Source organism: Oncorhynchus mykiss, chromosome 19, assembly GCF_057628025.1.
Source record: "Oncorhynchus mykiss isolate SJ-2025 chromosome 19, ASM5762802v1, whole genome shotgun sequence".
Taxonomy (NCBI): Eukaryota; Metazoa; Chordata; class Actinopteri; order Salmoniformes; family Salmonidae; genus Oncorhynchus; species Oncorhynchus mykiss.
Genome location: NC_143040.1, coordinates 31851324 through 31876657, shown reverse-complemented (window position 1 = coordinate 31876657; position 25334 = coordinate 31851324). Strand labels below are relative to the sequence as shown.

Genomic DNA, 25334 nt, shown 5'->3' with positions numbered 1-25334 from the left:
ACATCAGTGCCCAACCTCATTAATGCTTTTGTGGCTGAATGGAAGCAATGTTCCAACACCTAGTGGAATGCCTTCCCATAAGAGTGGAGGCTTTTAGAGCAGCAAAGGGGGGACCAACTCTATATTAATACCATGATTTTAGAATGAGATGTTTGACTAGCAGGTGTCCACATACTTTTGGTCATGTAGGGTATATCAGACCACAGTCCAATATGTCTCAAGATAAATCTAGGAATGGAGAAGCACTTTAAATATTGGAGGCTTAATGTCTCTATATTGACAGACCTTACTGTAAAGCAATAGTTACAATTGAATGATGACCACTACAAATGATAATGATGATGTATCTATTTTTTTGGGAAGGAGCAAAGACAGCATTAAGAGGGAAGCAGCGTATTGAAAAACAGCAGGGTTAGGAGGATTCATCAGAATAAAAAATATAACCCCTTTGTCTAACTTGAATCTCACTAAATGATCAGAGGAAGAGGGGGCCGAAATGACGCGGCGAGTTACAGAGAACGAGATTGAGGAAGCCATTAATGGATTGAAAAATAATAAATCACCAGGGACAGATGGGTACCCATAAGACCTTCATTGAGGATATTACCCCAGTTCTGTGCAGAGTATATAACTATGCATTATCAAAGGGAGACCCACCCAAAACGTGGTCGGAGGCAATCATAGCAGTAATCTATAAGAAAGGTAAAGATCCTTCCCAGTGTAGGTCATTTGGGCTTTTTCTTCTCCTCCTCACAGACCTGAAATTGTTTGGCATGATAATTCAGAAACATATAGGGAAACTGATTCACCCAGATCAGACAGGTTTTATACCTGGCAGACAAATTACTAAGAATATTAGGAGAATTATATAAAGGTTATAGATGACCACATCTGAAAACACTTGGGATGTTCAAGGAAAATTAATGAACTAAAAATGAAAGTGGTGGTGGAAGAGGAATCACAGGAAAGAGTTTGTGAAAGTAGTCACAGATGCACTAGTAGCCAGTGTGGATTGTGTTTGACTGGAAAGTGAAGATGAGATACTTTAGAACACCTTTCTTGATATTGAAATGTTTTTTTAAAAGCTTCAGCACTATGTTGGAGGGGCTGTGGACAAAAATGAGACCACACATCTTCTCGGACTGTCCAAAGTTACAAGGGTACTGGAAGAACATTCAAAAATAAGTGTAGACAATTCTAGACATTTGAGTTACCACTGGAACCAATGTTCATTTTATTGGGGTTAATACATTGGAACCTGGAAGAAAATAACCAACGCTGCATTTGAATACCCATAATAACATACTGTACACTACATACTTAATGAGTATATACTACATACTACTAGTACATTTTTGTGTACAGTAGACTTAACTTGGCTGGGGGCAGTATTGAGTAGCTTGGATGAATAAGGTGCCCAGAGTAAACTGCCTGCTACTCAGGCCCAGTTGCTAATATATGCATATTATTAGTATATTTGGATAGAAAACACTCTGAAGTTTCTAAAACTGTTTGAATGATGTCTGTGAGTATAACAGAACTCATATGGCAGGCAAAAACCTGAGAAAAAAATCCAACCAGGATGTGGGAAATCTAAGGTTTGTAGTTTTTCAACTCATTCCCTATTGAATACACAGTGTCTATGGGGTCAAATTGCACTTCCTAAGGCTTCCACTAGATGTCAACGGTCTTTAGAACCTTGTTTGATGCTTCTACTGTGAAGTGGGGGCGAATGAGAGGGGAATGAGTCAGAGGTCTGCCAGAGAGGCATGAGCTGACCACGCGTGTTCACGTGAGACTTAGCTTGAGTTCCATTGCAATTCTACAGACAAAGGAATTCTCCGGTTGGAACATTACTGAAGAGTTATGTTAAAAACATCCTAAAGATTGATTCTATACATCGTTTGACATGTTTCTATGGACTGTAACGGAACCTTTTGACTTTTCGTCTGGACCTAGTGACCTTGTCCATCATTTATGTCCAAATACTTCTTTTTTGTTTGCGCGTTTAGCCCAGTAATCCAAATTCATGAGGCGCGAGCCATAAATGATGGACAACATGGCGGATATCTGTTTGGGTTGTTTCGGTCTCTAAGTGCTGTACTCAGATTATTGCATGGTGTGCTTTTTCGGTAAAGCTTTTTTGAAATATGACACAGCGGTTGCATTAAGGAGAAGTGTATCTATAATTCCATGCATAATAGTTTTTATCTTTTATCAATGTTTATTATGAATATTTCTGTAAATTGATGTGGCTCTCTGCAAAATCACCGGATGTTTTGGAACTACTGAACATAACACGCCAATGTATACTGAGATTTTTTTATATAAATATGAACTTTATCGAACAAAACATACATGTATTATGTAACATGAAGTCTTATAAGTGTCATCTGATGAAGATTAGTGATTAGTGATTCATTTATCTCTATTTCTTCTTTTTGTGACTCCTCTCTTTGGCTGGAAAAAGGGCTGTGTTTTTCTGTCACTAGGCACTCACCTAACATAATCGTTTGGGTTGCTTTCGTCGTAAAGCCTTTTTGAAATTGGACACTGTGGTGGGATTAACAAGGAGTGTATCTTTAAAATGGTTCAAAATACTTGTATGTTTGAGGAATTTTAATGATGGGATTTCTGTTTTGAATTTGGCACTTTCACTGGCTGTTGTCATATCAGCCCAAAGAGGTTTTTAACGGTATCCTTTCAGTTGAGCGTACTAGCGCTTCGCCTGTTTACCGGAAGTTGATGCTGTTGCTATACAACCTCTTGCTAGCTTGTTAGCATAGCAAATTACCAGCTAGAAGTGTTATGGCCTGGGATGTGTTTGTAAATTAAATCTGGAGTGCCAGAGTGCGCTCTGGGCGTAAATTCGGAGCGTTTGTTCAAGGCACACACTGGACGCTTTGGCTGAGGAGTAGGGTTGATCCGAGTGTTGGTAACTGTGCTGCTGGCAACAATGTAATTATGCTATTTTACCAAAGTTTTCTGACACCAGCCATATTCAATGGGCGTTGAGCATTGGTAAATTCATCAGTTATTCTGTGCTCTGAGAGTGCTCTCAAATCGGAGTAGATAAGCTAAAAATGATGTGAATAATCAAGTCAATAAACGTTGGGTAGCATATACTAAATATACTGGCAAGTTCGATGTATTAGTAGCCATTTTATGTTAGGTAGCTAGCTATCATACCCGGTACATACTGCTGTAATGATGCTATGCGGTTCGTAAAGATAGCGGAGCTAACATAACGTGTAACGTAATTTATTTGAAAAATCAGTACTTTATTACCTTGCTCAACATTTTCTTAACCTTTATCCTAATTAGTTAACCTCTTAGAGCTCTAGGGGCGCTATTTCATTTTTGGATAAAAAACGTTCCCGTTTTAAGCGCGATATTTTGTCACGAAAAGATGCTCGACTATGCATATTCTTGACAGTTTTGGAAAGAAAACACTCTGAAGTTTCAGAATCTGCAAAGATTTTGTCTGTAAGTGCCCCAGAACTCATTCTACAGGCGAAACCAAGATGATGCATCACCCAGGAATTAGCAGAATTTCTGAAGCTCTGTTTTCCATTCTCTCCTTATATGGCTGTGATTGCGCAACGAATGAGCCTACACTTTCTGTCGTTCGCCCAAGGTCTTAGCAGCATTGTGACGTATTTGTAGGCATATCATTGGAAGATTGGCCATAAGAGACTACATTTTCCAGAGGTCCGCCCGGTGTCCTTTGTCTAAATTTGTGCGTAATCTTCAGGTGCGGTCATTTTCTCCTGGGATTCAGGAGAGAAAGCATGTTTCCAAGAACGATGTATCAATGAAGAGATATGTGAAAAACACCTTGAGGCTTGATTCTAAAAAACGTTTGCCATGTTTTCAGTCGATATTATGGAGTTAATTTGGAAAAAAGTTTGCGTTTTGAGGACTGAATATATGGATTTTTTTTGGTAGCCAAATGTGATGTATAAAACGGAGCTATTTCTAATACACAAGGAATCTTTTTGGAAAAACTGAGCATCTGCTATCTAACTGAGAGTATCCTCATTGAAAACATCAGAAGTTCTTCAAAGGTAAATGATTTTATTTGAAGGCTTTTATGTTTTTGTTAATGTTGCGTGCTGGATGCTAACGCTAATGCTAACGCTAAATGCTAACGCGAAATGCTAACTCTAGCTAGCTACTTTTACACAAATGATTGTTTTCCTATGGTTGAGAAGCATATTTTGAAAATCTGAGATGACAGTGTTGTTTACAAAAGGCTAAGCTTGAGAGATGGCATATTTATTTCATTTCATTTGCGATTTTCATAAATAGTTAACGTTGTGTTATGCTAATGAGCTTGCTGATAGATTTACACAATCCTGGATACAGGGGTTTTTTCATAGCTAAACGTGACGCAGAAAACGGAGCGATTTGTCCTAAACAAATAATCTTTCAGGAAAAACTGAACATTTGCTATCTGAGAGTCTCCTCATTGAAAACATCTGAAGTTCTTCAAAGGTAAATGATTTTTTTGAATGCTTTTCTGTTTTTTTGTGTAAATGTTGCCAGCTGAATGCTAATGCTAAATGCTACGTTAGCCATCAATACTGTTACACAAATGCTTGTTTTGCAATGGTTGAGAAGCATATTTTGAAAATCTGAGATGACAGTGTTGTTAACAAAAGGCTAAGCTTGAGAGATGGCATATTTATTTCATTTCATTTGCGATTTTCATGAATAGTTAACGTTGCGTTATGGTAATGAGCTTGAGTCTGTATTCACGAACCCGGATCCGGGATGGGGAGATCAGAAAGGTTAAAGCAACACATTTGTATCCTTTCTCGTCGGACTTCGGCTGCATATTTTCTGCCATTTTCTTCAAATCTGAAAACGTGAAGCCACGCCTATTTTCTTAGTAACTGCATTATGGGCCATAAAAGCACAGAGATAGTGTCCACTGCTTGTATACTTCGTATTTTGGCGAATGTAGTACGACATCTGGAAACTTTTGGCATGCTAACTATCATCCATTCTATGACTAATAAGCATCCTTAAGGACAACAAAGTCAAGGTATTGGAGTGGCCATCACAACGCCCTGACCTCAATCATATAGAACTGGTAGAACTGAAAAAGTGTGTCAAGCAAGGAGGCCTACAAACCTAACTCAGTTGCACCAGCTCAGGAGGAATGGGCCAAAATTCACCTAAATTATTGTGGGAAGCTTGTGGAAGGCTACCCGAAACGTTTGGCCAAGTTAAACAATTTAAAGGCAATGCCACCAAATACTAATTGAGTGCATGTAAACTTCTGACCCGCTGGGAATGTGATGAAAGAAAAAAAGCTGAAATAAATAATTTTCTCTACCATTATTCTGACATTTCACATTCCACATTCTTAAAATCAAGTGGTGATCCTAACTGACCTTAGACAGGGATTTTTACTAGGATTAAATGCCATGAATTGTGAAAAACTGAGTTTAAATGTATTTGGCTAAGCTGTATGTAAACTTCTGACTTAAACTGTTGTTTAAGTTGTTTAAAAAAAAAAAATCCAAGGTTGTCTTACGTGAAGAACTTTGATAGTCTGCGTTCTCACCTAAGACTTTTGCTCTACTTCACTGTTGGGGGTTACTTGTAGCTGGTGACTGAGGAGCTCGAACATCTTCGTCCACAGGTAAGTCCATTGTCTGTTCCACTTCGTTCTGAGTCTCTTCTGGCAGAGGCATTTGGTTGTCAACACGTGTGTCCTGTTTTGGGTCAACTGCGTGTTCTGCAGGTTCTACATCAGTACTTTCACTTCTTTCTGAGTACGCCCAAGACGGTATTTCATATCTGTAGTATTTATCATCGTCGTCGTCATTGTTCTGTTTGACTTCTTCCATTTGTCCGTTACTTTGGTTTGTTCCTTTTTTCTTTGGCTTGGAGTTTTGCTGTGTTTGAACTTCAAGGGGCAAGTGGTCACGGTAAGAGTAGGTTGCGATGCAAGACTCTGGACCATAATTTTCTTTGTTCAGGTATCAGTTCATAGATCGGAATGACTTCTTCCACCTGGCGTACAACTGTGTGAATGTTGCCTTCCCATTGATTTTGAAGTTTGCCGGGACCGCCACGTGCTGTCATGTTTCTGATGAGGACATGATTGCCTGGTTGCAACACTGAGGTTCTGACTTTGCTGTCGTAGTTTCCGATGGCCTATTTTATCATGTAGTACAAGACTGTAGGCTTCTCTGGCAACACCAGTTGCGTTCTGAATACCGTCTTGCGAAGGAGGATTCCATCCTCATCCAAATCGAGCTTGTCCCACTCTCGAAGAAGACTGTGAATGTTTTCAATTCTTTCCCTGTTGGTTTTGAACTTGAAAGTTTGTGTTCCATCACTGGGCGGATGCTCTTTTCTTCTCTTTGTGCCTGTCGTATCTCTGCATTTGAGAAAGGCATGATGGATCTGGTTTCTGTTGCTGCATACATAGGAGACTGCCATTGACGAGGATATGTTTGAGTCTTGTTGTGTGTCGATGGCCAGTGCAGTTGCTCCAAATGAGTACGATGTCAACTCCTCTGAGGATTTTCTTATCAGTGTTTCCATGTCTATCGGCATTCTGGATAAACTGTCAGCGTCAATGTTCTCTTTGCCTGGACGATATCTGATAGTGAAATGGAAATTGGGGAGTCGTGCAAACCCATCTGCACTCTGTCGCATTCAGCTTGGCAGTCGACAAGATGTAGGTAAGGGGATTGTTGTCACTATACACTTTGAAGGTTCGTGCTTAGTATAAGTAGTCACGGAACTTTACTGTAATTGTTCAGTACAGGGCTAGAAAAAAACATTATTGAGTGGAGATGGTAGTTTTTCTCAGGTGCCGTCAAGGTCCGAGACGCATAGACTATCACACACAGTTTTCCATCTTGTTTCAAATATAACACAGCTCCTAAACCTTTGTTTGATGCATCTGTGTGAAGGATAAACGGCTCTGAAAAGTCTGGGAAACCGAGTACAGGAGGCTGTACTAAACAGTCTATCAGCCGCTCCATTATCTGTTGATGCGCATCAGTCCACATGATTGATTTGTAAGAGGGAAGTCCTCTTGTTTTGCTCTTTGTCTGCCATTGTTTTGCTTTGTTGTGTGTACCTGTAACTTCTTCAGGAAACCCTGTGAGCAGGTTGTTGAGCGGGCTAGCAATGTGTGAGAAGTCTTTTGTGTGTGTTTGGGGGGGTGATATTTAACCATTTTAGAGTGATTCGTTTTTTTTTATATGATTTGTCAGTAATATCTGTTATAAAAGACATTTAACAATTTAAAAAATGCTATTAAAGTATTGCACATGAATGTAACAAAGTAAATTGACAAAATGATATAATCTATTAGGTATTGACAATTATTTAAAGACAAAACATTGTCTCTTAAGAATAAAATTATTATTTTATTGTTCGGCTAATGTCAAAGACCAAAGTTCATATCAGTGGATATGAATAGTGGGTAACGTGAGCATATCTTGTGGGTTACAGTAATACGCTAGTTATTGAAGAGAGATGGCCGTCATGATTAGAACCTGGGTTACTACCTGTAGAAGACAGTCAGAATGTGACCCTTCTTTCCTCGTCTGCATCCAGAACCCTCAGAAATGATTAAAACAGAGGGAGAGGGTGAAAGAGAGGGCCATGATTCCTCTGAGCTTTCCTACTCTACTTGGTATTTTGTCCTTCAAAGCTCTGACTAATGCAGTATCAGCTGGGTTGATTTTGCTTCCCTCAGTAGACACTATTTTCCCTAAATAGCGAACCTCCGCATTGAATATCTCACACTTGCTGAGCTTCAGCTTTATCCCATATTCTCTTAGTCTCTGTAGTACTTTTCTAAAATAGTTGACATGGTTCTCAAAGGTCCTGCTGAAGACGAGGGTGTCGTCCAGATATGGGACTCAGATCTCATCTCTCAAGACATCCAAACATTCCTCCATACAGTGCTGGAAGGCTGCTGGTGCATTTATGAGTCCAAACGGAATCTGAACCCACTCATACAGGCCCCAGAGGTGACCCTTGGTGATATGATTTTCCCTGGTCCAAGAGTGAAAACCAGGGATTTCCTCCAAGGCTGTCTATATCCTGTACTCTGGCTGGCGGTCAGGATGAGTCTTCCTGTTCAGCCCCCTGTAGTCTATGCACAGTCGTAAGCCGTCCTTTTTCCTTACACATACGATAGGGGAAGAGTAAGGAGAGTTGGACTTCTTCACCCAGCCCTGGGTTATCAGGTCATGCAAATAATTTTTCATCTCTTTGTATAACTGTCTTTTAATGAAATGCTCAGATTCAGATCCTCAATGCAGCCAATGTCATCACTGTCTGATTTGGAAAACGAGCATGATTCCTCTCTCAGCACTTGGTAAATGATTTGTTGCTGCTGTGTGTTGAGGTGACTCAGATCAAAAGGAGGATCCCATAAATTTTAAGTATTTTGATGACAGTTCTCCAGCATGGTGGCAGGATAGACTGACTTTTTTCCTGAACAGTGCCAATTACAGTTCGCCCTGTTAACATGATGTCGTGGTCTGTGACATTCTGAACATCAATGATGACATGTGGAGAGGCATCTTTTCTCAGCTTTACAAAAGTCTCACAGAACTTAAGTCCTTCTGCCCACTGAGGGTTTACATAAGATATGTGTGGTGTCCTCTAATGAGCTTTGTCTGCACTCGACATTGAACCTGAACAGAGGTGTGTTTTGGTATGTTGATCTTCTCTTTTGTAGTTTTCACCAAGTACTTGAAAGTACTACTTAAGTAGTTTTTTTGGGCATCTTTACTATTTATATTTTTGACAACTTTTACTTCACTACATGCCTTAAGAAAATAATGTACTTATTCTCCATGTACTCATTACTTATTACTCCATACTCCATACATTTTCCCTGACACCCTGACACCCTGAATTAGACCCTTTCCCTGTCCTGATAAGCATTCAAAATGTAACGTATCAAGAGAACATCCCTGGTCATCCCTACTGCCTCTGATCTGGCGGACACACTAAACACATGCTTTGTTCGCAAATTATGTCTGAATGTTGGAGCGTGCACCTGGCTATCTGGTGTGATAAGTGACTTTCACTTTTACATGAGTCATTTTCTATTAGTTAATCTTCACTTAGTAATGGGAATTTTAATGTTTGTGCTTTTCTTATAACTAATTTATGTGTTCTATTCATGTGCTGTTATAATAACCAATTTCTGTGTTCATGCATGTGGTTGACTGTTCAAATCCTCACTATCAGTAGCTGCAATTTGGCAGTACGCCCGGACCTTGTCTTGAGTATGAACGAAGGATAACTCTGTTTCAAGGTCTCAGTTTAGAGAGAAGTCTCGTGAGATATTGGTCTGTCACATGTTATGAACCAGTATTGGTCTGTCACATGAATGAAACAAAACGGTAATGATTAATTAATTATGCTAAATCATGCAAATATAACTTGTCTGTGTATAGCCATATATAAGACAACTGCTGGGTCTGCAGAGCTCCTGATTGACTTAAACTATGGTGCATTGAGTTGGTTGGAACCTCTCCAGCGAACTGACAATAAACAATGATTAATTTTAAGATTGCCTTTGAGTGTCCCTGTGTAAGAATTTCCACGACAACTTTTACTCAAGTATTACTGTTCAGCACTCACTAGCTCTATGAAAGCCTGGACATTGGCCTTTCCTATAGCCTAAAGAAAAATATTCTCATTGTCTCATTAAGTGCTCTGTGCATGTTTATTTATTTATTTTTATTTCACCTTTATTTAACCAGGTAGGCTAGTTGAGAACAAGTTCTCATTTGCAACTGCGACCTGGCCAAGATAAAGCGTAGCAATTCGACAAATACAACAACACAGAGTTGCACATGGAAAAAACAAAACATACAGTCAATAATACAGTAGAACAAAAGAAAACAAAAAGTCTATATACAGTGAGTGCAAATGAGGTAAGTTAAGGAAATAAATAGGCCATGGTGGCGAAGTAATTACAATATAGCAATTAAACACTGGAATGGTAGATCGGCAGAAGATGAATGTGCAGGTAGAGGTACTGGGGTGCAAAGGAGCAAAATAAATAAATAAATACCAGTATGGGGATAAGGTAGGTAGATAGATGGGCTGTTTACAGATAGGTTAAGTACAGGTGCAGTGATCTGTAAAATGCTCTGACAGCTGGTGCTTAAAGCTAGTGAGGGAGATGCGAGTCTCCAGCTTCAGAGATTTTTGCAATTCGTTCCAGTCATGGGCAGCAGAGAACTGGAAGGAAAGATGACCAAATGAGGAATTGGCTTTGGGGGTGACCAGTGAGATATACCTGCTAGAGCGCGTGCTACAAGTGGGTGCTGCTATGGTGACCAGTGAGCTGAGATAAGGCGGGGCTTTACCTAGCAGAGACTTGTAGATAACCTGTAGCCAGTGGTTTTGGCAACGAGTATGAAGCGAGGGCCAACCAACGAGAGCGTACAGGTCGCAATTGTGGTGTAGTGTATAGGGCTTTGGTGACAAAACGGATGGCACTGTGATAGACTGCATCCAGTTTGTTGAGTAGAGTGTTGGAGGCTATTTCATAGATGACATCACCGAAGTCGAGGATCGGTAGGATGGTCAGTTTTACGAGGGTATGTTTGGCAGCATGAGTGAAGGAAGCTTTGTTGAGATATAGGAAGCCGATTCTAGATTTAATTTTGGATTGGAGATGCTTAATGTGAGTCTGGAAGGAGAGTTTACAGTCTAACCAGACACCCAGGTACTTGTAGTTGTCCACGTATTCTAAGTCAGATCCGTCCAGAGTAGTGATGCTGGACGGGCGAGCAGGTGCGGGCAGTGATCGATTGAAAAGCATGCATTTAGTTTTACTTGCGTTTAAGAGCAGTTGGAGGCCATGGAAGGAGAGTTGTATGGCATTGATGCTCGTCTGGAGGTTAGTTAACACAGTGTCCACGGAGGGACCAGAAGTATACAGAATGGTGTCATCTGCGTAGAGGTGGATCAGAGAATCACCAGCAGCAAGAGCAACATCATTGATGTATACAGAAAAGAGAGTCGGCCCGAGAATTGAACCCTGTGGCTCACCCATAGAGACTGTCAGAGGTCCAGACAACAGGTCCTCCGATTTGAAACACTGAACTCTATCAGAGACGTAGTTGGTAAACCAGGCGAGGCAATCATTTGAGAAACCAAGGCTGTTGAGTCTGCCAATAAGAATGTAAGAATTGACAGAGTCGAAAGCCTTGGCCAGATCGATGAATACGGCTGCACAGTAATGTCTCTTATCGATGCCGGTTATGATGTCGTTTAGAACCTTGAGCGTGGCTGAGGTGCACCCATGACCAGCTCTGAAACCAGATTGCATAGCGGAGAAGGTATGGTGGGATTCGAAAAGGTCAGTAATCTTTTTGTTAACTAGGCTTTTGAAGACCTTAGAAAGACAGGGTAGGATAGATATAGGTCTGTAGCAGTTTGTGTCTAGAGTGTCACCCCCTTTGAAGAGGGGGATGACCGCGGCAGCTTTCCAATCTTTGGGAATCTCAGATGATACGAAAGAGAGGTTGAACAGGCTGGTAATAGGGGTTGCAACAATTTCGGCAGATCATTTTAGAAAGAGAGGGTCCAGATTGTCTAGCCCGGCTGATTTGTAGGGGTCCAGATTTTGCAGCTCTTTCAGAACATTGGCTATCTGGATTTGGGAAAAGGAGAAACGGTGGGGGCTTTGGCGGGTTGTTGTGGAGGGTGCCGGGCAGTTGACCGGGGTAGGGGTAGCCATGTGGAAAGCATGGCCAGCCGTAGAGAAATGCTTATTGAAATTCTCAATTATAGCGGATTTATCGGTGGTGACAATGTTTCCTAACCTCAGAGCAGTGGGCAGCTGGGAGGACGTGCTCTTATTCTCCATGGACTTTACAGTTTCCCAGAACTTTTTTGAGTTAGTACTACAGGATGCACATTTCTGTTTGAAAAAGCTTGCCTTAGCTTTTCTAACTGCCTGTGTATATTTGTTCCTAACTTCCCTGAAAAGTTGCATATCACGGGGGCTTTTCGATGCTAATGCAGAACGCCACAGGATGTTTTTGTGCTGGTCAAGGGCAGACAGGTCTGGCGTGAACCAAGGACTATATCTATTCCTAGTTCAACATTTTTTGAGAAGGTCATGCTTATTTCAGATGGTGAGGAAGGCACTTTTAAAGAATATACAGAAATCATATATTGACGGGATGAGGTCAATGTCATTCCAGGATACTCTGGCCAGGTCGATTAGAAAGGTCTGCACGCAGAAGTGTTTCAGGGAGCGTTTGACAGTGATGAGGGGTGGTCGTTTGGTCGCAGACCCATTACGGATGCAGGCAATGAGGCAGTGATCGCTGAGATCTTGATTGAAAACAGCAGAGGTGTATTTGGAGGGCGAATTAGTTAGGATGACATCTATGAGGGTGCCTGTGTTTACTGATTTGGGGTTGTACCTGGTAGGTTCATTGATAATTTGTGTGAGATTGAGGGCATCAAGCTTAGTTTGTAGGATGGCCGGGGTGTTAAGCATGTCCCAGTTTAGGTCACCTAGTAGCACGAGCTCAGAAGACAGATGGGGGAAATCAATTCACATATAGTATCAAGGGCACAGCTGGGGGCAGAGGGTGGTCTATAGCAAGCGGCAACAGTGAGAGACTTGTTTCTGGAAAGGTTCATTTTTAGAAGTAGAAGCTCAAATTGTTTGGGTACAGACTTAGAAAGTAATACAGTACTCTGCAGGCTATCTTTGCAGTAGATTGCAACACCACCCCCTTTGGCAGCTCTATCTTGGCGGAAAACGTTTTAGTTAGCAATGGAGATTTCAGGGTTTTTGGTGGTTTTCCTAAGCCAGGATTCAGACACGGCTAAGACATCTGGGTTGGCAGAGTGTGCTAAAGCAGTGAGTTGCTACTCCCCAAACTTGGGGAGTAGGCTTCTAATGTTAACATGCATGAAACCAGTTGGAAAATGGCAGTGTGGAGTACAATAGAGATTGCATCATCTGTGGATCTGTTAGGGCTGTATGCAAATTGGAGTAGGGTTTTTGGGATAATGGTGTTGATGTGAGCCATGACCAGCCATGACAAGGACTTCATGGCTACAGACATTGAGTGCTACAGGTCGGTTGTCATTTAGGCAGGTTACCTCAGTGTTCTTGGGCACAGGGACTATGGTGGTTTGCTTTAAACATGTTCCACACTGTTGCTCTCAGCAGCCTCTTCAGAGTCTTCCGGAATGCTTGCTACTCTCCTCCAGGAAATTCAAGATGGTAACAAAGGTCTTTCACTGAAAATGTACAAGTAATTGGCTGAACTCCATTCTTCCATTGACAACCTGAAATCCTCCCTGAATTATCTCCTTTTGAGAACGACTGAGGCTGAGTTACGCATTAGCACAATTGAAGATACCATCACTCGACATGACCAGGTTATGAAACAGGTGCAGAAGGACAAAGTTGATCTCAAAAACAATGTGGATCAGATGGAGAACTAGAGCAGATGCAGCAATTGAAGGAGGACAGTGAAGGCTGTGACCCCGTCCGTTTCTTCACTCAATGGATCTCTGATGTCTTTGGCATAACCAATTTCACCAAGCCGCTGTAAATCGAACACGCCCACAGAACCTTAACACGAAAAACCCCACGAGCCGTCCTGATCTGGTTCCTCCACATCCATGACAGGGAGAAGATACTGCGACTTGCAAGAGCCAAAGGGGACATTAACATCAATTGCAAAAGGGTCATAGCTTTCCCGGACATGAGCACGGATCTCGCCAGACGTTGCAAGCAGTTCAAAGCAGTCGCCAAAGCCCTGAAGGAGAAGAACATTACCAGCTACCTCATTCACCCTGCGCGGATGAAAGTTCAGCACAATGGCCGAAGCCATCTCTTCGACACACCGGGAGAGGTGTTTACTTTTCTCAAAGAACTGAACTGCGTTTGATTCACAAAGGTCTATCCTTGGAATTTGATGCAGTTTATAGTTTTTTTTCTTGTTTGCGCTGTCCTGGGACTGAATGTCTATGTGGAATGTGAATCTGTTTACCCCGCGATTCGGTCGCTACTGTTGATTAGTACATTTTCAACTAACAGTTATTTTTCCTGTGGTGAGTTGTATTACATTTACAGGAGAGTATATTTTATTTTGACAATATCCACTGGACTAAGCAAATTAGTAGGCTTAGGCCCATTTTCCCCCCATTTATGTTTCTCCTCTTCTCCTGAAAAGAGACTCAATTGTTTCTCTTATTGTTGACAGTAAAACATTCAGCAATAAATGTCTAATCACAATGTTTGATTTCAATATAGAGAGCTCGTAGGTTTTAGGTTGTAACTTTTAGCCAAAGTTTAGCTAGTAAAAGCAAGATGGAAAGTGAGCAACAAGTGTTTTCGTGTTTGATGGTTGGGATTGATTTTAGTCCAACAATCAGGGTGGATGGGGTTTATGTAAAAAAAAATATTATATGTTTAACGTTGTTTCCTTCCTAAATTGACACACAGGTCACTGAAACATTACCTGACTATTTACATATGAGTGATTACAGATCACTGCACCTGTACGTAGCCCATCTGTAAATAGCCCATCCAACTACCTCATCCCCATACTGTATTTGTTTATTTATCTTGCTCCTTTGGACCCCAGTATCTCTACTCGCACATTCATCTTCTGAACATCTACCATTCCAGTGTTTAATTGCTATATTGTAATTACTTTGCCACGATGGCCTATTTATTGCCTTATCCTTATCCTACCTGATTTGCACATACTGTATGTAGACTTTTTCTACTGTATTATTGACTGTATGTTAGTTTATTCCATGTGTAACTCTGTGTTGTTGTATGTGTCGAACTGCTTTGCTTTATCTTGACCAGGTCGCAGTTGCAAATGAGAACTTGTTCTCAACTATACCCTACCTCGTTAAATAAAGGTGACATTTTTTTATTTATTTTTATTTGAAACTCAACCCATGCTTAATCCACTAAAATATGTCACATTCAATGTAAAAGGTCTTAATTTACAGCCCGGTTAAGAGGAAAATATTCTATACCTTAATAAATTAAAGACTGGCATTGTGTTCTTACAAGAAACATATCTTACAGCCAGTGAACAGAAGAAATTAAAGAGGGAATGGGTAGGACAAGTTTTTGCATCAACTCTATAGCACGAGGAACTGCAATTTTGATAAGTAGACACATCCCCTTCTGTGTCAGCAACAACATGTCTGATCCCTCAGGCAGGTTTGTTTTGGTGCAGGGGCAAATATATTTGGGGTTTTGGACCTATTGAATATTTATGCTCCTAACTTCGATGACCATATGTTTATTCAGAATGTCTTCCCTCAGGTTGGTCAAGCCCCACCAGGATGGCTACTGGCTGGAGGAGATTTTTGTTTCGATAAAGTTCTTGATAGGTCCTCTGATAAACCCTCCCCTCTTACTAAAGCCACCAAGCTCACCATGTCATTTCAAATCAAATCAAATCAAATTTTAAATTTATGAAGGATCTCAATTTACTAGACATTTGGAGACTGATGCACCCACAGGATAGGGCCTACTCTTTTTTTTCACACCCACACAACACACACACGCATAGATAACTTTTTGCTATCAACCCAACTGTTTCATTGAGTGTTAGATACCGATTATCTCCCCAGATTACTCCTCTGGTATTATCAATCTCCATTCCTACCAAGGAAAATGTAGCACATAGATGTAGACTACATTCTACACTCCTGAAGCAACCTGTATTTTGTGCATTCATCAAAGATTAGATCAATATTTTTACTTTGACAAACAAACCCTCTGCTACTGACAGTTTCATTCTTTGGGATGCATTGAAAGCCCACCTGAGGGAACTGATCATTGCCTATACTAAAGGGTTGAAGAGAAAACACAGTGCCGAACTGAATGTCCTTGAATCTGATATTTTTGAGCTAGAGAAAACCTACCAAAGAGGCCCGACTAAAGACCTATACAGTCTTATGGTAAATAAAAAACTGAAATATAATACTCTGAACACATATCAAGCTGAGAGGGCATCAAAATCAAAACAGCATTACTGCGAACTTGGAGAGAAAGCACACAAAGTATTGGCATGACAACTGAAAGCAGAGGAAATTAAGAGGACAATTAATGCTATAGACACTCTTACTAATGAGATATTTTTCGACCCTACTGAAATTAATGATACTTTTAAGAAATATTATGAGGACCTCTATACTTCCCAATCAAGTGATCATCTATCAGAGATTGACTATTTTCTCTCCTCTCTCAACCTCCCATGCCTGTCAGAGGAAGACAGAGAGCGCCTGAGTGAACAGTTCTCAATCCCTGGAGGCAATTAAATCTTAATTTCTAATAAATCTCCTGGGAAGGATGGCTTCCCTCCAGGAGTTCTGTAAAGAATTTAAGAAGCTGTTGGTACCCTACCTTATGGAGGTACTTAAAAAACCTGGGGAGGACAACTACTTTCCAGAGACTTTCATTCAAGCTGTGATTACAGTAATTCACAAGAAAGGGAAAAACCTGCTAAAGTGAGCCTTATATAGACCGATCTCACTCCTTGATACATATTGTAAACTGGTCACCACAATGCTATCTAAGAGACTCCCCCTGTTGGTTAACCCAGATCAGACTGGATTCATAATTAACAGATTATCCTCCAATAATCTCAGAAGGTTCTTTGATAGAATTCACCTTGCTAACAAAAACAAAATACCCAATGTCACAGCCAAAAAGGCCTTTGATAAGGTCGAATCGCCATATCTTTTTCACGTTTTGGAAAAGTTTGGTTTAGGCACAGTGTTTGTAAACTTGATAAAATCACTCTACAAATCTTCTACGGCTAGGATTAGCTAGGATTACTTCTTCCTCTTTCCCGCTCTATAGGGGAACAGATGGGCTGCCCTATTAGCCCTCACCTCTTCGCCCTTACCATCAAACCATTGGCTGAGGCCATTAGAACGTGCCCTGACATACATGGCTTTGAGGTGGGCCCACAGACCCATAAATTATTACTTTTTGTGGACGACCTTATCTTATTTCTAACGAATCCAGAACATTCCCTCTCAAACTTAGAGAACCTATTACAGTATTATATTTATTTCTCTGGATATAAGGTACATTTTGATAAAAGCACAATCTTACCGTTGTCTGTCTTTGACTATCATACCATCAAGGATAAGTTTCCTTTTAGATGGTTGCTTATGGGCTTCACATATTTGGGCATAATGGTGGATGGTCACCTGAACAACCTCTATAAACTCAATCTGGCCTACTTGTTGCAAAAGGTGGAGGGTGACCTGTGTAAATGGATGGAATGGACTTGTCTCTCACTCTACTGGGTAGAATTGAATGTCCTGCCCAGATTTCTATATTTGTTTCAATCTCTCCACATCCCTGTACCCGCATTCTTTTCCTCTCTTGACAAACTGACCAGATGGTTTATCTGGCACAGTAACACCCCTAGGGTTAGCCTGGACAAACTGACCCTTGATTACGGTCAAGGTGGCTTAAACCTCCCCATTTTCAGAATGTATTACTGGGCTGCGCAGTCTAGATTTTGGGCAGAATTGTTTTACAAATGGGACATGAAATCTATAAAAATTATCACAGACAACCCTTTTTTATGCATTCTGTCCTGGCATAGTGCAAACTGCCTGAGCTGTTCAGACGAGAAGGATTTCTTTCCCCTAAAACCCCTCTATGGAACAATAGATTTATTCCTATGTTTTTCCAGAATAGTAACTTTAGACCATGGTCTGACAAGGGTATCACTCTTCTTGAACATTGTTATGAGGAGGGGATTCTTATGTCCTTTGAACAGCTGAAACAGAAATATCACTTGTCTAACAAAGATTTATTTAGTTACCTACAACTACAACATTTTATTAGTGTGAATCTCAAGGGCCAATGGAACTTACCTAAGATGTCCCCTATTGAACAACTCTGACATGCAGACCAACCACTGTTCAATACCATTTCCCATGTTTATGATATGCTCTTTTGTCAGGACTACCACTGCCTGAGCTACATAAACCATGACTTAGATGGGAAAAATATCTGGGTATTAATCTTGATGAGGGACTATGAGGTGACCTATGTATGGTGTTACATCCACATTGAACTTCAGATACAGACTGATCCAGTTTAATTTCCTCCATCAGCTCTATATCACCCCATCTAGATTGCACAAGTTCAACCCTGATATCTCCTCCCTATGTTTTAGATGTGGCTCAGATGAAGGAACATTCCTCTATTCCACTTGGCAGTGTTCAAAAACTACACCGTTTCTAGCAAGGGGTATGAAATACCATATCCTGAATTCATGGGGTTGCATTCCCTTTAGACCCAAAGGTCTGTCTACTGGGTAACTTTACTAATTCCAGTCTTAGGCAAAGCCATACAATAAAGCTAACAGAAATATTGCTAGCAATTGTCAAGAAATGTATTGCCTTGAAATGGAAATCAGATTGCAACTGTCAGGGGGGTATCAGAAGTTAATAGTTGTATCCCACTGGAGAAAATTACTTACTGCTTTGGTCACAAACACAAATTACACTCACCTGAGACTAATGCAGATGCACTAAAGTTAACATTAGCTATCTAACTGCACTTGATGTAAACAAAATCAAACACACCCAGTTTGGCACCCACCCCCTAGGTACACACTGCTACCATTATTATCTTTGCTGCTACTGCTAGCTGCTAGTCCACCACAAACTATAGTCGATGCGCACCCTGCTCAGCAGCCTCCTACCCCGCCTACCGTGACATCGCTTGTTTTCCGATATCCAAGGTGAAAATGGAGAACGAATATCGCCGATATCTGTTCATTTCTCCAAACTCAAATAAACAGAAAACGGATAAACAAGCAGTGGTATAGTTATCCGTCTTCTTGTTTCATGTAGGATATCGGATGGCCACAATATACACAGAACTCAAAGGCAGGTTGCTTATCTTTTCTTTTTTCTTATCTTGAGGATTCAGTTCTTAAATCATGGAAAATAACATGCATGTAAATGGTTGATAATATTTTTACATTTAAAGAATGCACAAATAAATATTTTCTTGTTTCTGGGCAAGGCACATGCCAAATATTTTGAAAATGTGCCTCAGCCCTAAGGCACATGCCAAATATGTCAAAAATAAACAACAAAAAAACAAATGATATACAACGCTTCAAACACAGGCTTCAAACAGATTTTACCTGATGTGTTTTTAAATGGATCTTATCACATATCGGATTTTCCATTACATATTTGCCATATACACTGATTATTAGGAACACCTCCCTAACATTTTGCCCTCAGAACAGCCTCAATTCGTCAGGGCATGGACTCTACAAGTTGCCGAAAGTTCTTAAATCATAGAAATCATTCTTTATTTCTATATTTCCAGTGTAGCTGGGCTGTCTATAATATATCTGTAGGCGCACAGGATGTTTTCCATGACGACTGCACAGGTGAATACATGATAACAGCCATCTGTCTTCTATGGCTGTGTTTAACTTTAGAAACTCAGACAGTTTCCCTCCTTCCCACTTCGGCCAAAATGAGATTGAATGTCAAACCACACTTTATTCACCAAACCCTCAGTTGTTTCGGTGTCCAGAGCCTTGGATTGTTTGATGAGCGGCATGCTGTTTTCAGTTACAGCTGCGTGATGGGCAGCTATGTCGCACCCTTCTTTCCTCAACTTTTTAATTACGGCGACAATTACATTGTTGCTCGATGTGAGTTCTGTGTTCCTCTATATATTCCATGCTAAACTGAGAGGGAGGTTATTGATATGTTGGTTCAATCCAGCTCTGAATTCAGTGTAGCTGCTAATCCCATATTATTGGTTGCCATTCATGTTTCTCACTGTACCATAAAAATCCCATAGGATGTTTTTCAGCTCTGTTTTTGTTGTATTTTCTAACTCGCAATGTATCCCTTTTTCTACACACCAGTCAGTGAAGCAGGTTTGTTTGTCAGTGAAGCCCACTTTGTTTCACTGTGTTCTTTTAGTTTTGGTTTCTCTCAAGTTCATCTATATTCTTATTTTCTACATGGGCATGTCGAGCTGTTGTTGACATAGCCATTTTAGCATGGGAAAAAGCCTAAACTTCATAGTCATGGTGTTACATCTGCTCCGGCCACGCCCTCTTCTGCTCATCCTGTGTCTCCTTGACCTGCCACCGCTCCCTCTCCCACTCCCCCTTTCTGTGTGTGTTTGATTGTGTGGGCGAAGACAGGTGTGCTGGAGTCAGAGCAAATCCCCACCACCTGCAACCTGTTCCATAATCAAGACCTCTACAAATACTCAGTCCTGCCACTTCCACACTGCCAGATCGTAATCTCTGCTCAGTCAGTCTACGTTTCTAGCCGTTTGTTACTATTTAGATCCTGTTATCCTGTGTCTGACATGGTTTTCCTCTCTGCTACAGCTCTGCCAGCTCTGACTGGTCCCTGTCTCCAGTCCCACATCTCCTCATCCTGCTACTCTGCCCTGGATTCCCCACTCTACTGCTCCCTTGGATTCCCCTCCAGACCTGTTTACCCCTCTTGCTCCAGCCTCAGCTTCCACACTTTTTTTCCTGCAACCCGTCTAAGCTTCCCCTGGCCTGCAGTTCATCTTTCCCCTTTGTTTCAATAAATACCTTGGTTACTTCATCCCATTCTCCTTGTCTGAGTCTGCTCTTGGGTTTCCCTGTTCCACTCCAAGTAACACATGGTATACGGTCTCACATACACATGGCTGAATTCTGTTTTAGCCAATCAATATCCAAATGACCCGGTTTATAAATACTGTAATGTTTACTGTAGTGTTTACAGTTAAAACTAGTATAAATACTGTAGTAAAATAACTGTAGTATATACTGTAGCCTTTACTGAAGTGTTTTTTCAGACTGTACATTTTATTTGATTTGTTTTCAGACTTTAATGTAGTATTTACTATAGTGTTTTTGATTTATTATCTTTGACATAGAACTGGATGTATTCTCCTTGAGGAAACCTACTAGAGAAGCACTAAAATAGCAAATTTCCCATAACCTGTAGGTAGTAGGACTTGGGGGTCTGAACGGATAGTTCAGAGCCTCTGCTAATTTCTATAACCTGTATGAAACACAATATGGTCTGTACTTGGCATGTAGGTTTCTCACTAATGGGTGCCATACATTGGGATATGTGGGAGGGGAATGGTCAGGGTATATGCAAATTAAATACTGTAGTATTTACTATAGTTGAAAAATTGTAGTGTTTTTGCAGACATTACTATAGTATTTACTATAGTATTCTACAGTCTACTACAACATTCTATAGTACGTACAACACATGATCAAGGGGCACTACAATGTGTAGTATAGTATTCTACAGTTTACAACAGAATTCTACAGTAATAACTGTACTATTTTTTTCATGTTTGTGGTAAATGGTTGATATTTGACAGTATGCCAATGTCTATTACTGGGGCGAACATATCCACAGTCACACAATTAGTGCTGGGCAAGAGCAAAAATCTGCACCCCCGTGTTTCCCTAGGAACAGGAAACTGTGATACCTTAAGGATATTTTTACCGTGACATCCACCATTGTCACCGGCTTAGTGGAGACGCGGATCGACAGAGACGAGGGCTCTTGTGCCGACAGCACCACACAGCCCCGGAAGCACAGGCTCCTGTCCAGCCTAACCGACATCCACTACACTCGCCACGTCCGTCCCTGTCAGCAGCTCTGCCTGTGGAGACCACCATGGAAATGATGTGTGACCTAGGATTTGAAGCAGCAACCTTCTGGCTTCTGACCCGCCTCTAAGTGATAATTGATGTATGGTGAGTATTAGGGCGTGCTTCGCCCAGGTGGGTGCAACACAATGGTGATGGATGAGATTAGTTATCCCTACAATGTACAGTGCCTTGCGAAAGTATTCGGCCCCTTTGAACTTTGCGACCTTTTGCAACATTTCAGGCTTCAAACATAAAGATATAAAACTGTATTTTTTTGTGAAGAATCAACAACAAGTGGGACACAATCATTAAGTGGAACGACATTTATTGGATATTTCAAACTTTTTTAACAAATCAAAAACTGAAAAATTGGGCGTGCAAAATTATTCAGCCCCCTTAAGTTAATACTTTGTAGCGCCACCTTTTGCTGCGATTACAGCTGTAAGTCACTTGGGGTATGTCTATCAGTTTTGCACATCGAGAGACTGACATTTTTTTCCATTCCTCCTTGCAAAACAGCTCAAGCTCAGTGAGGTTGGATGGAGAGCATTTGTGAACAGCAGTTTTCAGTTCTTTCCACAGATTCTCGATTGGATTCAGGTCTGGACTTTGACTTGGCCATTCTAACACCTGGATATGTTTATTTTTGAACCATTCCATTGTAGATTTTGCTTTATGCTTTGGATCATTGTCTTGTTGGAAGACAAATCTCCGTCCCAGTCTCAGGTCTTTTGCAGACTCCATCAGGTTTTCTTCCAGAATGGTCCTGTATTTGGCTCCATCCATCTTCCCATCAATTTTAACCATCTTCCCTGTCCCTGCTGAAGAAAAGCAGGCCCAAACCATGATGCTGCCACCACCATGTTTGACAGTGGGGATGGTGTGTTCAGCTGTGTTGCTTTTACGCCAAACATAACGTTTTGCATTGTTAACAAAAAGTTCAATTTTGGTTTCATCTGACCTGAGCACCTTCTTCCACATGTTTGGTGTGTCTCCCAGGTGGCTTGTGGCAAACTTTAAATTACACTTTTTATGGATATCTTTAAGAAATGGCTTTCTTCTTGCCACTCTTCCATAAAGGCCAGATTTGTGCAATATACGACTGATTGTTGTCCTATGGACAGAGTCTCCCACCTCAGCTATAGATCTGTGCAGTTCATCCAGATCGATCATGGGCCTCTTGGCTGCATCTCTGATCAGTCTTCTCCTTGTATGAGCTGAAAGTTTAGAGGGACGGCCAGGTCTTGGTAGATTTGCAGTGGTCTGATACTCCTTCCATTTCAATATTATCGCTTGCACAGTGCTCCTTGGGATGTTTAAAGCTTGGGAAATATTTTTGTATCCAAATCCGGCTTTAAACTTCTTCACAACAGTATCTCGGACCTGCCTGGTGTGTTCCTTGTTCTTCATGATGCTCTCTGCGCTTTTAACGGACCTCTGAGACTATCACAGTGCAGGTGCATTTATACGGAGACTTGATTACACACAGGTGGATTGTATTTATCATCATTAGTCATTTAGGTCAACATTGGATCCTTCAGAGATCCTCACTGAACTTCTGGAGAGAGTTTGCTGCACTGAAAGTAAAGGGGCTGAATAATTTTGCACGCCCAATTTTTCAGTTTTTGATTTGTTAAAAAAGTTTGAAATATCCAATAAATGTCGTTCCACTTCATGATTGTGTCCCACTTGTTGTTGATTCTTCACAAAAAAATACAGTTTTATATCTTTATGTTTGAAGCCTGAAATGTGGCAAAAGGTCGCAAAGTTCAAGGGGGCCGAATACTTTCGCAAGGCACTGTAAGCCTAAAGCACTTTGACCACTTGCAAAAACACTTTATATATCCCTATTAGTTCAGTTTTATATTGTTCTCACTGATCTGTAGATGTGGGCAACTTCAAAGAATGTTTGCACTTTGTCATCCTTCAACCCTCTTCCAGATTCAGTATGGCACTGGGAGACCACACACACAAGCAAGATAGGGGTTTAAGAAAAGGAGTGGACGTCCATCTTATCTGTCAACCCTCCACACCTGCCCAGACAGTGAGCTCAGCTAGCTCACCTCTCTGTGGGGGTCAGGGCTCCACTACCACAAACACTAAGCATAAATGGAGGCTTTCACTTCATCATCGAGGAGGCTTCAAAGCCAACAATTGATAGTTGAAAAATAAACTACACAGAGTATATTATCAGTGCTCATAGTCTCTGGTGCCACCCAGTTCTGGTCGGCTGCCAAATAAGAAGAAGAGCTATCTGTCTTCTCCTTACTCATCGGAGGAGCCCAGAGGATCAGTGTGTTTGTGTGTGTGTGTGTGTGTGCTCTTGGCAGGTGAATCATTTCACTGCCTTGACTGAAAGATGAGTAGCGGTGAGAGGATGAAAGCAAGGAGTGTGTGCGTGTCTTACACTCAAACTTACAAAAGAAAAAGACAGACAGTCGACTCCATCTTCAACGCACTCTTTTAAGACCCCACCTGCAAAGCCCCCCCCACCCGACCACATCAAAGTCCCTCTAAGAGACGTTTCTGGGCAAACTCATCTCTGTGTTACCCGACGGGTGAATCTGACTCACTCTCAACACATCTGCCCTGTTTTCCATCATTCCCAACCCCTATCTGTCATCTCTGACAGTGGAGGTGTGAGGCTAAGGTGGCTCCATAACACCCTTTACTGTAAATGGAGGGAGGGGAGAAATGGTTGCAGGTAGGGAAATCTTTTCCATTCAAGCCAAAAGGGGTTACTTACCTGTGAGGCAGCTGCTATGCTATTGATGTGCAGGGCCGTGACCCTGAAGATACAATAGAATGGTTGTGAAGGAGGTGAGGAAGGGGGGCTGGGTTTGTTTTTTAACTGCAGGCTTCAGCGCTCGCCACAGCGCCTCAGGCAAATAGGTGCTGAAATGTATTTGTTGTGTTACTATTTTTAAAATTATTATTCTATTTATTTTTGGTATTCTGCATTGTTGGGAAGGGCCCATAAGGAATAATTTCACTGTTAGTCTACACCTGTTGTTTACGAAGCATGTAAGAATTATAATTTGATTTGAATTGACATTGTATGGAAGGAAGTGAGCTATTTTACATATTTGGTGTGTGTGTGTGTGTGTGTGTGTGTGTGTGTGTGTGTGTGTGTGTGTGGGTGTGTGTGTGTGTGTGTGTGTGTGTGTGTGTGTGTGTGTGTTGCTTCACATTGTCTATCTATCTCACCTCTGATTCGTTACAGCAGAACACATCAGAGACTGTAGAAATCGGAATGCAAGTCTGGAATGGCCGGCACTGGGTTGAAAATGGTCTTCACTGTAAGATATAAGAAACAGTATCTATATATACAGTGACTTGGGAAAGTATTCAGACCCCTTTTTTCCACAGTTTGTTAGGTTACAGCCTTATTCTAAAACTGATTACATTTTTCTCTCGTCAATCTACACACAATAAACCATAATGACAAAGCAAAAACAGGTTTTTTGAAAGTTTTGCAAATTTATATAAAAAAAGAAATATCACATTTACATAAGTATTCAGACCCTTTACTCAGGACTTTGTTGAAGCACCTTTAGCGGCGATTACAGACTCATGTCTTCTTGGGTATGACGCTACAAGCTTGGCACAATTGTATTTGGGGAGTTTCTCCAT

The 25334-nt window shown here is 41.1% G+C and overlaps 1 protein-coding gene across 4 annotated transcripts in view; it reads left to right on the top strand.

The window, feature by feature from the left end:
- Positions 1–3366: 3366 nt before the first annotated feature.
- LOC149975172 (general transcription factor II-I repeat domain-containing protein 2-like) overlaps positions 3367–25334 on the top strand; it is a 63540-nt gene continuing 41572 nt past the window's right edge. Inside the window, exons 1-4 of one of the 4 annotated variants that reach the window (XR_016488889.1) lie at positions 3634–4067; positions 4436–4497; positions 21517–21806; positions 23643–24753. The gene's annotated coding sequence lies outside the window, so the exon portion shown is untranslated. Of the gene's footprint in view, positions 4068–4435; positions 4498–21516; positions 21807–23642; positions 24754–25334 lie in introns of those variants that run through there. The other 3 variants (XM_090210787.1, XM_090210788.1, XR_016488890.1) reach the window with 3 other exon arrangements.